Here is a 17,337-nt window from a genome sequence, read left to right on the forward strand (position 1 = left end):
ATTATTTTCAACATGTTAACTAATATGAGTTCTTTGAAACTTGAAATTTGTACCCAACAGGGGAACCCACCTTGGTTTAGGTGGGCCTACACTCGGTGTTGGTAAGAGAAATAGGTTACCCTCGCATCAATTGTTAGATGAATTAGTATGTTTTTTTGGTGTTGGATTTTTTTAATTTTGTAATAACTTTAATAATGTTTGCAGAATTTTCGTAGAAAAGTTGGTGGTTGTAAGGTTAGGTGTGTTGATACAACTGGTCCAACGGATACTTTTTTGGTGGACTACTAAGTAGTTTGGCTTCAAATCCTCGGCTGTTTAAGGTACCTTAAAAAACTTGCACCTTTTCGTATGATGTTTTTCTGATAATTGTAATGAAAGGACAAAAAAGTTTTTGCGGGTCATCCTACCCGTTTATGCCCAAACTTGTTTTGACCCAATTTTCCCAATATAACTGATCTCATTTTTTATGATAGGAAGCTAAGGGATGCACTAAAGTTTGCAAATGTTTGTGGTGCCATCACCATCACAAAGAGAGGAGCAATCCCTTACATTGCCTACAAAGGAAGCTGTTCTTAGAAAATTTGGAGGAAACCAGAGCCTGAATGTGTTGTACCATACTATTATTTCTTCGAAAAACCTTATAGTTAAAACAAGCTCCAATGGCCAGCTAGAAAACTTTTTATAATTTATCTATATGTGCATTAAACATGATGTAAATTGGAAGGTTATTTTATTTCTATCGAATACGATTCTTTTTTTTCCTGTAATAGCATAATCTTATAAAAGAATGCGCATGTTACTATCGGAGGGTTGGTATGGCTTGCATTCATTTTTGTCTATACTGCCTCATTCTTTTTCGAGTATCTATCCAAATAATAGTTACGCTTCAAGATCATAACTCTTTCCACATTCTGCAAGTAGTCTTGCTTCCATCATTTCTTTATTTTTGCCGAGACATTGGAACAATCCATCATTTTCAATTTAACCTACACTTAACTAGACTAAACCTTCTTTGTCTCGTTGACCTGGTTTTTACGCAACCCCCACTAAGATCTCTTGTATGAACCTATAGAGAAATATGGTACAATCACGAACCGTACCAATGCCATCGAATTCTCGTTGCGTCTTCGCCGCAAACTGAATTCATGATGACCATATCCCTATTTCATCCCCGCCGCAACGTGCGGGCTTTTTTACTAGTATATATGTATATGTATATATGTTGTGTGTATATATATGTATATGCAAAATGAATCCTAGAAACAACCCGAACCACCCATTCCCTCCTTTCGGTCAACACCATGGTTCGCAAAACCAACCGAACGTGAACTTACAATGGAACCCGATGAAACTAAACCAACCGAGCTATCCGTTTCAATTTCCCGATCCGAACCTAAACATGTACGCCACCCGAGCTATATGTTTTTTTATATTTTTAGTTATGTATTTTTTTAGTTATGTATTTTTTTTGTATTTCTTTTTAATTTTAATGCATTTTTATTTAATTATTTGAATAAATTGGTTTTTATTTGATTAGTTTAATTATAAAAAGAAAATAATAAAAAAAAATACTGTGGGCCCAAATTGTAGCTCCTACACCATTACAGCCCAAAAACAAATTCGTCCAATTTGCCGACTGGACGCCACGTGTCACAATTCACCCCTATTTGTAGCTCCTCCACTACACATAGCCTAATAGACCTCAAGTAACTTACGAGTGATTTGTCTAGCTTACACCTTTGTGTATACCAAAAGTAGTTTTATATGTTACTTTAAATTAGTTAAATGTAATACATATTGAATAATTTTTGCCAACTTTTGTTTTTAAGATTAATCGGGTTATACAAATATATTCTTTTAGGTTATTTATTCATGTCGTTTGAAAGTATATTGATATAAAATGTAACGAGTGAAATAAAAATGTTAATACCCTCATATTGATCTCATGGTGTGACACTTATTGCTTGCCCTCCACACAAACCACACATGTCATAATGGGTTTATTTCTTACCGGTATAAGGTAAGTGAAATTTAGGTGTTAAAAATTGCTATTTTAAAAATAAAAATGAAAATTTTGATATTCAAAAGTCCTTATTTTTCTCATTCACGACTCTTTATACAAATGGATCCGAGCGGAAATGTATCACATGGCACATGCGGCATATATGATACATGTACAAATGAACATCTTTGATCAAGGAATCCCTATTTGAATGATTCATGATTGATCTTTTTATTCATATTGAAACCTACAAAGTTGTTATTCTGACAACTTATGGACATGGACGAGGCTTTGTAATACCTGTTCAATTGACATAGACCCACATTCTCTAGTAAAATGAAAATGAGAATGAGACATCAGGAATAGTCGGGATAGCTCAATTGGTAGAGAAAGGACTGAAATAAAGGAGCGCTTTTAGCTCTAAACTTATATGTGTTGAATGCAATTATATGGAATTTAATTAATAAAATAAAACTGTTACATTCTCTTTGAAAAGTTTAATAATAGGTGACTTCGATGAAATTATTATTATTATTATTATTATTATTATTCGGCCGACGGTCATATATGGGCTACTCTACATCTAGAAAAAGAAAGAAGTAGATACATACTAGATATAGTAGGGGTGTTCAACGAATCGAATTTCGAATATTCGAATCGAATTATTCGAATTTTGAATTTTTGAACCTGGATTCGAATTCGATTCGAATTCGAAATAGATTCGACAAATTCGATTCGATTCGATTCGAATTTAAAAAAGCTAATTCGAAATTCGATTCGATTCGAAAATGAAGTTCAAATCGAATCGAATCGATCTGAATTCAGTTAAAAAAATATATCTCAAATTCAAAACCATTATAAATTTGAGTTTTTTAACAATAAAAAGTACAAGTCTATTAAATAAATAAATAAATCATTTAAAGTTACCACACCCTAAATATTCAAAATAGTAATGTCACTTACATTAATTATTAACCAAAATGATTAACTTTTTATTTTATATCTCTATAACTTAAAAAATTTATGTAGTTTATCTTTTCATAAGTATGTATATATATAATAAAAATAAGATGTATAATTTGAATTCCAATTTTGAATCAAATACGAATCTATGATTGCAAATTAGTATTCGATTACTTAAATTGAGTTCAAACCGAATCGAATTCGAATGAATGAAAATCGAATTCGAACCGTCAAATTTGAATACGAGTCAAATCAAATTTCGAGTTATTCGAGTCTGATTTGAATGCGGAACACCCCTTCTAGATAGGAGCGTAATAATTAGTGCCAAAAAGATGAGAAAGCTGTTGTGTCGTACTAAATAAAAATAAATAAATAATCAGAGCCAGCCAAACCACGTAGAGTCGAGCAAGTTAGTAGCAATACAGTACGCACCCCGCTCACTTTAGCATCTTCCACCGGGCTAAATTACACCTCAACATTTTGTCTCATCACTTAACTTCCAGAGTAAGAGAGTTGCAGGCTAATCTTCAAATTCGTTCATTCCGATCTTTGGATCAAAGGTACTGCAATTACTCAAATGCATCTTATTATTATTATAACATTCTTCATTTCATTGTATATAATTTCAATGCGTCTCATTTTGATCCGTACTGTATTATGTAATGCTGTATTTGTAAATGTTATTGATTATAAAATATCTGATTCAATTCAGTGTCAATCGGATTGTTATTTATTTGCTGGATTAACCTAGTTGCATTTCTCGGTTTACTATTTGGATCTGAATTTGCTTTTGGCTGATCCGTACAACCGATGAGTTTTCCATGTAGTTTAGGGTCTGTTTATCTAATTTTGATCGGAAATCATGTAGTGAAGAATTAGGAAGTATATCGGGTTACTGTCCGCTTTCGTTGACTTTTATCAAATTCTTCTTCTTAACAAAATGACTCAATGTTGACTTTTTTTTTAATATAAAGAGGTTGATCTGTGGAAGATCTAATATTTAATCAGCATTATTGAATTTCTTGGAAAACTTTAATCCTACTGTTTTGAAAATGCAGAATGGTTTTCGATTTGTTGGCTATTTATCACTAACATTTATCGATTGTTACTTGTTCTTCCCTGCGCGCAAAATTCATATGTGTTTTGTTAATAGTTAAGCGAAAACTTAGTTTCTTTGTAATAAAATGTTAGAATCCGTATTGGTAAAATATGACTAGTTTGATTTAAGCAAATCGCAAGAGTATGTTTTTTTTGGAATAGAAGAGGAACAAGTATTGTCTCTAAGCAACTTTCCATTTGAGGTACTCATCCTAGTCATCAGCAGGTCATACATATGTAGCATGCTACATGTACTGCCACCTAGGCAACCAAGGTGACATGGCATGCCCACAAGTACCCCATATCAATAAAATGGTGACTGGTAACCTTCATGTCAAAAGGTCCTTTTTATGTATTAATTGAATTTGATACCGGTAATCGACAAATTAGTTGAGTAACTCAAACGGAAAATTGCATAAAGCGAGGTACTTTTTGTGCGAATTGCCTTTTATAGTTCATTTCAGCCTCATGAAAGATAAGATTTAGTATTAACTATAGCAATACATGGATATATTCCTTCTATATTAACCTGACACCGATTCGGCACTTGTAAATTTGTATTATTGCTTAGGTGAATTGGATTATGAAAAACTATTTCTAACATGGTGACTGAAATACTACAGTTTGTCTCAAATGGAGCAAGACAGAACATCTACTTTAGACAACAGAAACACCCACTGGTGTTACACTTGCAGACAGTTAGTCACTCTCGTACGGCAAACCAAAGTTTGTTGTGAATGTGGAGGCGGCTTTGTTCAAGAACTCGAAAGCATACTAACCACAAACACAATAACCGAAGAACAAAATCACCATCAAAATCCCAGATCAGGCATCATGGAAACCTTCTCAAACCTTTTCAGACGCCAAGAAACACAACAAAACAACTCTCACCAAAGAGACCGGCAACTACAAGACACGTCGTCGGAAGATGACAACAATATTATGTGGGGCCCGTGGCCTATTTACACTGGCGACATGCCCGTTAGGATCCCCAACAATGGTGGTGTTTTTGAGCTTTTTAGTGAAGTACTTGGAATCAGGCGAGAAAACGGTGCAGATTTGTTTGTGGGACCCGGGGTTGAAGAATTCTTTGAACAGTTTAACATTCATGATCAAGAAGTTGTTACTCCACCTGCTTCAAAATTGTCAATTGGTGCAATTCCGACTGTTAAAGTTTCAAAAAAAGATGTGCGGTCTGATTCGCACTGTGCTGTTTGTAAAGAGAAACTTGTATTGGGGTCTAGTGCAAAGAAGTTACCTTGTAAACATTTGTATCATTCGGGCTGCATTGCCCCTTGGTTAGCCCAGGTGAACTCGTGCCCGGTTTGTAGGCGTGAGGTAACACCAAAGGGGACAGGTGGCAGCAGCAGGAAGGGGGGTCGGGTACGACACGGGCCATGGTCTTTCTTGTGGCCTTTTGGGTCATAATCCCGGACTCATACTGTGTACACTTGTTCTGTGTTCCTTTTTGATGAACAGTGGTTAGTTGCTTTTTTATTTTCTTTCTTACATGTGCATCTACAAGACTTGGTCATAAATATTAATAAAAGTTGGTTGTTGGTCAATTTGTTTCATTTGACATTAATTTTTCGACTTTCGTTAACTCCATAGTCCCTTCCGGCACCCTGTTAGCATCCGTAACACAAGTGTATATACGTAAAGTTCACAATTAGTAACATATGATTAGTATTAAAAGTTACCTAAAGCAAGTAGTAATGGGCTAGAACTATTTGCACTAGAAACAACCCGCTGGATATCGATCGAGCAATGGATATTCCCGCCAATAGCAAAGCTATGGTAGGGTCTGAGGAGGGTAAGATGTAGACCGCCTTACTTCTACCCTATAGGGTACCATTGAAGGTAAGCTTCTTTGGTTGAAGGGTGTTAACATGTTACCAAATTTGGAGGAACTATCAAAGTGAAGTTTGAACATCAATTCAAACCTATGTACAAACTGTGAATTGGATCTAGAGTCAATTGATCATTTGTTGTTATGTGAATTCGCTAACATCAAATGGGTACACATGGGTCTTGGTGCAAATTGTTAACTCATCATTGGCTCAAGTATTGTTAACTCATCATCTGCAGAGTGTTATGGACTCTAGTAATTTGCTATGGTAGGAGGCTATAAATTGTCTTTATTATATTAGTCATTCTTAGTTGAGATTGATTTAGCTTGTAGTTTTAGGCGTATTTAGATTATTGTAAATAGTGGTGTTGGCGTCACAACCAATGAACCAATGCACATTAGTTCTAGACATGTTAAAAACGCTTTGGGACTAGGAACCGGAACCGGTTCCTAACCGGTTCCTATATTCAAAACCCCCTTTTAAACCGGTTACAGGCTCGAACCGGTTAGGGAACCGAATCGGTTCTCCCACCCTCGGACCCGTAACCTATCTAACTGGTTCTTACCGGTTCATAGCCCGGTTCCTGTACCGTAACCGGTTCCAACCGGTTACAGTGTAAAAATTTTTTTTTTTTTTCGTTTTTCGTTTGCGATTTGGATTCTAAACTACGATTCGTATTTGTATAGCATGAAAAATAAACAAAACAATTAACATAAAATTCATTTTATTTACTTTAAGAAGTTCAAAAAAAAAAAGGTTACATGTTTTAAAATCTTCAAAAACAAACTAACAAAACATTAAACTTATAAATATAAAGTTGTGACATATTATTTCTAGAAAAGCCTTCTTGTTCGTCGTAATTATTGAGCGGCGACTTCTTCCTCGGAATTACTTGTAGAAATGCCTTCTTGTTCGTCGTGCACTCGAACATCAAGTGGTGTTTTATCTTCGAGAGTGGTTACGTGTTGAATACGATCGATTGAGTCCAAGTGATCCTTTAAGCAAATGCACATCTCCACCGACTCCGAATTTAGTCTTGTTCTTCTCACCGATATTACCCTGCCACTAAGAGAAAAAGCGGATTCTGAAGCTACCGTAGAAGCTTGGACGGTTAGTAAATCACGGGCCATGGTGGCAAGAATCGGAAACTCGGTTTCCTTTACCTTCCACCAAGCCAAAACATCAAAAGTGCCATATTCCTCTTCGGATAAACCGGTAGAGTAATCATTTGCACTATACCTTCCTAGTTCGCTTGAAGGGGTGTTACCCCTTTGTTTTTTAGCCGTTACGTTGCGAACGGTGTTCATAAGGCTAATCATGGGATCTCGTACTCTAGTAGCACTTGAACTTGATGAAGACCCCCCCGGCATAGGCATGTGTATGTTTGACCCATATTTATTTAAATAAAAGTCATACATAAATTTAAAATTCAAGTTAAAATCATTTTTTGCCTCTGTTGAAAAGTTTGGGTCAACTTCATGCATATCTAAGGCTGAAAAAATTTCGTCTATCACACATTCAACCCCCGTAACATTTAACATTGGGTTTAAAGCGGCGGCGCAAGTAAAAACCGGTGGCAATTCAAGAAAGTATTTTTTTAATTTAAACTTCATTGATAATATGATGTTTGAAAACATTGGACTTTTATTTTCAAATTCTTTAAGATTGTTAACGATTAAAAATAACTCCGAAAGAACCAAGGGACTTGTCGGATAATACGTTCCCGATAGTTTCGTAGTTGATGTTTTAAAAACTTCAAGAAAAGTCGATAAGTCATTGATAATTTCCCATTTCTCATTTGAAAAGGGGATTGCCAAATCATTCTCGGCAAGACTAGAATGAAACATTTGTAAAGTTTCTCTTTGTTTCAAAGCACTTTGAAACATTATGCAAGTGGAATTCCATCGATGAGGTACATCCCAATTAGCTCCCAAAACTTTTATTCCCGTATCTTTACAAAATTTTCTATATTCCATTTGTCTTTTTTTACTTTTCTTAAAAACTTCATGTATCATTAGTCTAAAATCGTTTATAACCGATGTAACCTCATCCGAAGCTAGTCCGTTTTGCACGATTAATTTTATGATATGTGCAACACACCTTGAGTGAAAAAATACACCATTGCAAATCGGCGTATATTTTAATTTTAATTTATCAACCGCCGATGTATTATTCGACGCGTTATCAAATGCCATTGAAAATATTTTATTTTCTAGTTTATAAGTTTTTATAACATAATCTAAAATTTCAAACAAATTATCTCCCGTATGTGGATACTCAAAGAGTTCGAAAGCAATGGTGCGTTTCATCATTTTCCACAATGACGGGTCTACCCAATGAGCGGTGACACAAAGATAAGATTCGGGTAGCCCATGTGGAGCCGACCAAACATCACTAGTTAAGTTTATTCCCGTATTTATATTTTCAAAATATGCAATTAGTACCTCTTTGGCCTTCTTCCACAATTTTAAACAATAACGTTTAAGAGTATGACGACTTACGTGAGTGTATTGTGGTTGAAGCGTATCTCGAATCATGGCGGTTAAGCGAGGGTTGTCGAAGTGGCTAAACGGCAAAGCTTCTTGAATCACAAACTTCGCCATACGATCTTGAACTCGATCAATTTGGTATATAAATATTCCGCCTTCACTATCCATTTGCGTTTGTTGCCAATCGACGTTCTTTTTCAACGCCTTGCAATACGGTTTTTCGATGTGTTTCTTCAAATTTGAATTCGAAAGTGGGTTTAAATAAATCCCACAAAACTTGCACCGAGCTTCAATGAATGGTCATCACTCAATTCAACCAAATCCCAATTGCACCAAATCTCTTGATTACGATTATGAGGTACAATACGAACGAAACTTGGTTCGGCGTTGGAACCTTGACCAACCGATGATTGTGAGGCAGCCATAACAACAAATATGAATATAGAAGAAGAGAAAACAAGATATTAGAGAACTCAAAACGTTGTAATAGCGTTTTTTTGTATTTTTTTGCGTTCGGGTTTGCGTTTTGAGTGTTGTGATGAACCCATGACACCAAATACCTATTTATACTAGTAGTGGGGTGCTTGGGGGAGCCAAAAAAACGGCTATTTTTTACCCCAACGGTCAAAAAACGGCCAAAAAACGATTTCCAACGGCTATATTCGATCCAACGGCTAGAACCGGTTAGGAACCGGTTCCGGATGGTTCGGTTCCAGAACCGGTTCCGGTTCGGTTCCGGTTCCTACCCGCCCCCACTCAGAAATGCAAGAACCGGTCACGGATCATCGGGTTGAATCAGATAGGGTCCGGTTCCTACAAAAAACGGGTAGGAACCGGTTCGGGTCCGGTTCGGGTCCACCGGTTCGGTTCCAGGAACCGGTTTCGTTGAACATCTCTGATTAGTTCTTCCAATCTCGCATTATGGCATAAAATGTGCAATTATGCATTTTGTATGATGATTCTTTTCTATGCAGGGAATGATGATGATGATGATGATGATGATTTAAAAAAACCAAACACCTTTTGTACTAGTCATTTAATACTTCTGATAATTACTAAACCACCAACTACAAATATATACTTGAGCCAAAACATAACCTTAAAACCAAAAAGAGAACATAACAAAATTTCATCCATAGTGGCTTAGTGATTAGTGCTAAGTTTACGGTTTAAAGTAACACCCATACTACCTACCACCCACTGCCCCCACCCGGCACCACTTCCTCCCGCCTGTGATTGCACAGTACTCCTCATGCTGCCACCACCAACGCCACCCCACAGTTTTCCCACATCCTTGGACATTACATTTCCGCCCTCGTTTCCTCTGTTGTACCACCCTTGTCCTCGGCCCCGCCCACGACCACCATCATAAGCCCGTGGCAGGCCACTTGGATTTCCGTCATGACCGCCACCACTCCTATAATCACTTCCACCTGCAATCACATTTCACGAAGTAATTTAACCCAAAATCATCAATAAAATATCACCTTTATTTTTAAAACCTAAGAATGGTTGGTTGTACAGGCTCACCCCGATCTCCAGATTGGTTCCAGCCACCAGAATCACCACCTGCAGGGCTGCGCATCGGCACCATGGCGGAAACTGATCGAATCGGCGGTCCTGCATCTAATGGATCGTCAATGTGCCTTTGAAAATACGCCACGAGTCTATCAATTTCCTCAAACATCTTCTTGCGGAACTTGAACCCTTTTGGGTATAACCCAACATACTCATGATGCGGATTTGAACTCTTTACATACGTTAAGATAAAAGTCCCCGGGTGTTCATGCGATATACCAAACGAGTAAACAATCCTCGACGGGTTTTCACTTTTCTCCTTCCTTAAACTTTCATCCACTTCAGCTTTCGCGCCATCTCTAAACTTCCGGTAAGTCAACATCCTCTTTAACTGACCAACTAACGGGTCAACATAACGATACATCACCTCGTCGAGATCTTCAAACACATCATCTCCTATTTTCAAAGTTTTTCCAAGGCGTGGCATGCTTGTAATATCCATATTCTCTTTCCCACCTTCAATAATATCTTTGTGAGCATAAACACCATCATAGACTTTAAGGGTCAAAGTCAAATAAGACAGTCCACGGCTGCTAGGGCGAATGATACTCTCACCAGGTTCCTTATCCGACAACATCTGTTTAAACAAAAACATAATTAATATACTGTCTAATTATAATTAAAAGACAAAGGAGAATAATACATGAATACCTCCATTGCTTCATCAGCTGTAATGTTCTGAAAACGAGGGTGAACAATCATTCTTGACTTCAAATGCTTCTTTGCCAACTCTTTAGCTTTACGCGCTTTCTCCTTTTCTTCGTCTAAATTATCGCGCTTTTCGTGATAATAAGGATCCATGTTTTCCTTGTTTTGAGATCGGGCGTTTCTTAAATCGCTTTCTTTGCAGCTTAAAAACCCCAGCTGCCGGTCTTTCGTGATAATCATTGATTTTATTTTGCAAGTTAAAATATCGCCTTCGTTTAACTTCTCGGTCAAGTCATTGTCTCTACGGTCATCACTATAGTCTTCTTTATTAAGTAAACCGGTCAACCCTGAGTCAAGAACACACACTGCTCTTTGAGGTTGAACCTTACGGACAGCCACTTGGACCAATTTACCCTCAGAAAGTGTCTCCTCTGTCTCCCCAATAACCATATAAAACGCTTCAACTAGACTCGGCTCCACGTACGGTTTTCGCCAATCTTGAAACCCTTGAATCAACTCCATTCGTATAAGATTTAACATGTCTTCCTTATTTTCAAAGTGTTTAGATCTCGCATAAGCATGGACTTTCAGTTCTTTTAACGATCTAGGGTTTTCTCTCACGTATTCTATTGCCGTTTCATGTACATCTTCATCATTAACATCTTGACCATCTGCAGCGTACATATCTTCAGCCAGTTCCTCTGCAAGCCCGTATAATTCCGGGTGGATTCGCGTATCGTCTAAAAAGTCAAAATATTTACCACTGCTAGCAGTGTTTCCACTTTGACGAACCCGTAAGAAGCCGATTGCATTTACAAAAACCTTTTTCCCTAGCCCGTGTTCCAATAAGTCTTTACGCGTGTATATCGAACCAGCCCGAACCAACGATCGTTGCAAAGAAACAGCTTTTCTGGGCCCAAGCCCAGAAACAAATTGTAAAGGAGCAAATAACCATTCATGGTTTATTGCTAAGTTCACATCTAGACCCACTTGGTTCGTAGCATCTATCATAATTTGTTCAACCATACTGTATTTTTCATCGGAAGTTAAAAAGCCTTCTAAAGGAGTAAGTTTCCAAGATAATACCTCCTTCGCGGGCCCGCATAGGGTCGCCACCATTGCTAATGGATTTTGAAGATAACGCCCGAGAGCCACAGCTCGTTTAACAATACCTGAAAAGTTTCAGAATGATAAAATTAGATTTAGAAATAGATTTGCGTGTCGTTAAACGTGATTACTTAGGTTAACTAATTGCCAGATTGCGGTTGGAGCTGTTCGGATGAAATACGCGAGTTTTCATATAAGTGCGGGATAGTCTCTTCAGCGTAGACAACGTTTATTTCATCCATCTCATGGCTTAAGTCTCTCGGGTCATGTTCTACCATCTTAAATATGATCTGTAAAAACATAACATAGTAATAAAGTTATTACTGTTAACTATTTATGAAAAGATAACAAATGTGCTAATTTCGATTTTACCTCGAAAATAGTTTCCTTGAGTGGAAAACAAGATAAATTAACAGCTCCAAGAACAACAGCCTGAGGTTGATGATCTTTCATGAACTTAACAACACATTGTTGATCATGCAACTTACGTTGTTGATCATTAGGATTTTGTCCATGAATGCTTATAGAACTGGCATACAATATATCAACTACATCACCACATGAATCCAACATCACAAATGTAGTAGCGGGATTTCCCGGGCCCCAGCAGCACGCCATAACTCTGGGTGCAGCTTCATAATCATCAGACGAGTTATCATGATCTTTCTTTGGATAAGGTGCAACCGATACTTTATCCCATATATGTTTTCCATACTCCATTAGTAAGCAGTTTTTAGCTCTGCTTGTTAATAAAACTCTTGCTTCTTTTGTCATTGACGGTAAAAGCAAACCGTCAAAAGCGCCATTGATTATATGCTTCCTTTGTTCGTTCCATATTTGAGCAGATTTACTCACACCATCACTAAGATAATAAGTATAAGCATCATTAATCAACTGATCATGGATAGATACAGGAAGCTTCACAGAAACTTGAATAAGTTTTTCTTCTTCTGCCTTTTGTATAAGAAGCCATTGGGCATCATTAAATTTAGTCATCGGTTTGTTGTTCAACCACTTGATCCCTGCAAATTGATGATTCAAGTCTATAGCCACATTGCCATCTGAAGTGGGATTAGTCGACACCACCGCGCTATCCATGAATATGCTTCTAACATGTCTCCGCACACATGGCTCGCAGCTGATCTCAACCGCCGCCTATAACAGTTAACCATAGTTACATTATAGATTTATAATCAATTGAAAAACAAACATATTTAGAGAATACCATATGTCTAGCTCCTTTGAGAACATCTTGAGGATTTTCAAACATTGCACACGTAAATCTTGAAGCCACTTCTTCTGGTGTTTCCTTTGCATCCTCTAATTCATCAGTTCTCTGCAAAAAGAAAGTATCAAAACGTCAAAAGTTGTCATTTTGTGAAAGTGGGAGCGTACTTTGGTCATTTACTAACCATTTGTTCAAGAGAAATAAGCAATCCAAATTCTTCAGAGCTGTAGCCAAACTTGTTCGCAACTTCCCATAGTCCAGATTTGCAACAAATGCTAAACTGTGACTTCCTCTTGGGTCGTTTAAAAGTTTTTTTTAATTGTATCTCATCGACAGGAACATCAACAGGAGGGAAATGCAGGTTAAACTTTGAGTCCACGTCATCGATTTCTCGTTCTGACTCAGCAGCCGTAAGAGACCTTATAATTGAATCAAACAGGTTTTGATTCAAGTGAAGACGTGTTTCATCATACACGCTTCTTTCTTCTTCAAACCGCTTGTTGTAGTATATTTGTAAAGCGCTTTTTCGTTTTTGAAGCAGTAACCACTTTCTGTCTAACTCCAAAATAGCCCAAAGTATCTTGTGCCACCTCAGCGTGGGTTTTTGATTGTCCTTGTCATCTTGTGGCTCCGGGTCTATAAAAAGACTCCGGCACTCATCCTTTCTATACATAGCAATAAATGGCACCTGATAACAAAAATGTTAATAGTTCCACAAATTATATCAAAAAAGAATGCAACATGCAAGAGTTTTTGGTAAACAAAACTTACATCCAGTTTCTGAACATGCACAAATTCCAAAAACCTAATGATATCACCCTTACATATTGCCAGATCACATCCTTCTTTGCTGAACAAAGGTACCATACCCGTGTTAAGTTGGTTAAGAATCCAGTTACTCTCATCATCGATACTAACTCCATCCGTTGGCAGTGGACCCGTGCTTTCCTCAGAGATCTAAAACCACAAATTGCAAAATAGGTGAATAATTAATACGACAAGCTATACATAGATAATAAGAGAACCATTGTATGTGCATATCATGACCTGCAATCTTTCTGGAATATCTATAACCCGAATATGCTCATCATTCTCAGTCATGTACTTTTCAGAAAGAATAATTGGTTCAAACTCGTCTTGTAGTTTCATTTCCCTCTGGTCACCAGCTTCAATATACCTATTGGTCTTTTCTAGCTCTAATTTCCTTTTACTCAAAAGCTCATCCACATCACCAAATATATCATGGGTTTCTTGAATTGCAGTCGATGACACCCCTGGGGCCCGCCTAGGTTTTTTCTTGTTAACCTTCCTTCTTGCTGGTTCTCCATGTTCATCAACATCATCTTCATCAACAATGAAGTCAGCCATTTCATCTTCTTCATCATCAATGTCACCATCTACTTCTACTAACTCCTGTTCCTCTTCAGCAATAATATCATCCTCTAAAGATGGACCTACATCAGAAAAGTGATTTGTATTATAATGATAAACATAACGCAGTGTTTTTATTTAAAAATACATAGCTACGTACCCTCGCCATCATCAAATAAACTACGTTTGATTTTATCTTCTGCCTGCGCCCACCTTTTCCAGTTATGTCAGACTCTTCCTCATCAGAATATCCAGATGGCCCTTCATCAGCATCAGCCCTTGCTTTCTTTAACCGCTTAAACTTTTTACTCTCCTAAAATTAAATAAATTTTCTGTTCATAACTTCATATAACCATCTTACATATGATTGATGAAGTGAATATAACAATATAAAGCATAATACTCACAACCTTCGGCCGTCTAAAGCCGACGTTATCCTGAAGAAGCTCATAGTCATCTTCATCAAGAACAAAGTTCTTTTCCGATTCCCTTAACATTATTGCAGCACAAGTTAGAAGGTATGAAAGCCACACATGACCACATGAACAATAACAAATTTGAAATTAACATAAAAAATACCTTTTCTTTCTTTTTTTCTTCTTTTGTTTCTCCTCATCACTATCTTCTTCCTCCCCATCTTCATCAATATCATCCACTAAGAAACCATCTTTCTCATACTCATTTACGAATAATTCCATAAGTAAAACCACATTATACGCCACGAATCAAATAAACAAAACAACATCAACGGTTATAACTTCTAACGTTAAATAAACTCAATAAAATCATGACACCATAGCTGCATACATGTATCACAAAGCCATTGTTACAATACTAAACCCTAACAACCTTCATAATACTCATCTTCACCTTCTAACTAATTTCATGAGTATAAAACATTATAAGAGCGAATTTCATAATATTAAACCCTAATAACCCTAAATAACTCAAACATATTAACAAATATCAAACCCTAGATAACTTTATACAGAATCATAACCAAAATTGAGCAAATATCATACCAAGCTCCTCATCATCGTCGTGGTGACGAATATCTTCGCCGTCAGGCTCTTCCATCTCGTCCTCTTCAACTTCAAACTCGTCTATAAGAGCAAAAACAGTAAATAAAGACTGAAATAATAGAAAATTGTAGTTGATTATGAAGTTTGAGCACCTTCTTCGTCGGATGATAAGTTTTTTCCAGGCATTGTGCGATGAAACCCTAGAAACAGACTGCGAGAATGCTGCAGACGATAAAGGAACGAATCGCAATCGTGGGGATTGTGAATGTATGTAGTACGATTATTATGTTATGTTATGAGCAGTTTTTGATCGAGGAATTGGTTAAATAATATAATATCATCAATTTCGACGCTAGTCAAATATTTTCATGTGAAGTGAGGTGGTAACGTCTTGTGGGCTTCTGGCCCATTTTATTTTATTATTCACTGAGGGATGCATTTGTATGAATTTCGGAACCAATATTATTCACATAGAAATAACGTGAATATGGGGATGAGATCGGTCACGTAGCGGTACGACTGAAAATCGTAAATTTTTATACCGATTCCGGTACCAAAATATTCGGTTCGGTATCAGTACCGAGACGGTACCGGTATTGAAGGTGAAAAAATAAAGAAATAGCTGTACAGAACCTTCAGTACCGATTTCGGTACCGGTACTCGTACTAATCAGTACCAGTACCGAATTTGCTTATCCCTACGTGAATATATAGGTATAGTGGTAAGAGGTCTGTCCTCCCAATGTGGAGACGTATGTTCGATTCTTACTTTACTTGGGCCAGTTCGAAGGATGTCTGGGTGAAGAGACGAATCAAGTTTTTAATTTCGAGTTCGAACCCGACAGGGGGCGAGGGTTTACATATTTCATCCGGTTTCCGCACATCAGGATGTACGGTCGAGGAGTCAACCTTATACATAACCCGATATGGTAGGTTTACACATGATATTCTCTGTCGTTCATAAAAAGTGTAGTTTTTTTTCAGTTATATTTGTAAAATTTTCCTCATTTAGAGGATATTAATGTTAAAATATTGTTGATTGCAATACGAAATGAACTAGTCTATAGATCATTTCAAGCTCTCTCTCTCTCTTAAAGGCCAAAAAATTATAAAATGAAGAAAGAAGTCAACTTGCAAGGCACAAGTGACACGAACATATAAAAGAAGAACAAGAAAACAACGAATGTAGCAAATCTAGGATACAAATTACAAAGAAAAGTTAATAAAATTAAACTTACTTCAATTCTCTTAATCTGTTAAGTTCTTTGCCTTGGTATTTCACCCACAAAAAAGAGATAGTTTTGATTTCATACATCAAATTGTCCACTAAAATTGCTTTAGTTTTGAAGATATGATTGTTTCTAATATTCCAAACTAGCTTTAGAAACCTGTGTATTATACGGAATATATTAATGTATAAATTACAATGAATAATTTAATACAAATAAAAAAAATATAATTAGGTCTCTTTATATTATGTAAAAAAATGTATTACAAATATAGTCATTTTATATCATCAAAAAAATTTGAATTTTAAATCAAGAATGAGTTGCTCTACTATCGGTATACAATAATAAAGCAATACCACTGGAAGCAACATTTAAAACAATGAGGCCTTTCGATGTGAAATATGTAGCAAAAGTCTTTCACAAAGATGTTATACCTTTCATACCCAGCCATAGACAAAAAAGACACCAGATTTTCATTTTTAAACAGCTTTCATGTTTTCCTTATAAACACACTGTTGTTCAACTATCACAATAGTCTTATAATGAATATAAAAAATGAAAGATTTGTCTATGATTTTTAAGACTAAATATTTGTTTAAAAATAAAAAAAAAGTTTATTATAGCTTTCTTCAATATAAAGATGTCTCAAAAAATTAAATGTTAATGTACTTAATAAACTCTTTCAAATATGCATTTCAATCTGTAAGAAAATATATATATGACACATAATTATTATATTAATATTTTTGTATA

At 36.4% G+C, this 17,337-nt stretch overlaps 2 pseudogenes across 2 annotated transcripts; one reads left to right on the top strand and one right to left on the bottom strand.

Annotated features, from left to right (window-relative positions):
• The first annotated feature begins 3,393 nt into the window (after window positions 1-3,393).
• Window positions 3,394-5,788, top strand: LOC143567170 (putative E3 ubiquitin-protein ligase RHC1A pseudogene; annotated as a pseudogene). The gene is made up of 2 exons (XR_013141368.1): window positions 3,394-3,525; window positions 4,687-5,788. The product of XR_013141368.1 is annotated as a putative E3 ubiquitin-protein ligase RHC1A pseudogene (transcript).
• Window positions 5,789-9,545: 3,757 nt separating this feature from the next.
• Window positions 9,546-15,641, bottom strand: LOC143567177 (transcription elongation factor SPT6 homolog; annotated as a pseudogene). The gene is made up of 15 exons (XR_013141369.1): window positions 15,509-15,641; window positions 15,357-15,437; window positions 15,184-15,207; window positions 14,914-15,001; window positions 14,742-14,823; window positions 14,495-14,647; window positions 14,011-14,417; window positions 13,735-13,920; window positions 13,148-13,651; window positions 12,961-13,071; window positions 12,108-12,890; window positions 11,884-12,025; window positions 10,632-11,800; window positions 9,905-10,557; window positions 9,546-9,828 (listed from the first exon to the last, which is right to left on the bottom strand). The product of XR_013141369.1 is annotated as a transcription elongation factor SPT6 homolog (transcript).
• Window positions 15,642-17,337: the final 1,696 nt, after the last annotated feature.

The sequence above is a fragment of the Bidens hawaiensis genome, unplaced genomic scaffold (assembly GCF_021521415.1).
Source record: "Bidens hawaiensis isolate Kalapana, Puna unplaced genomic scaffold, B.hawaiensis_p1.1 tig00023229_1, whole genome shotgun sequence".
Classification (NCBI taxonomy): domain Eukaryota; kingdom Viridiplantae; phylum Streptophyta; class Magnoliopsida; order Asterales; family Asteraceae; genus Bidens; species Bidens hawaiensis.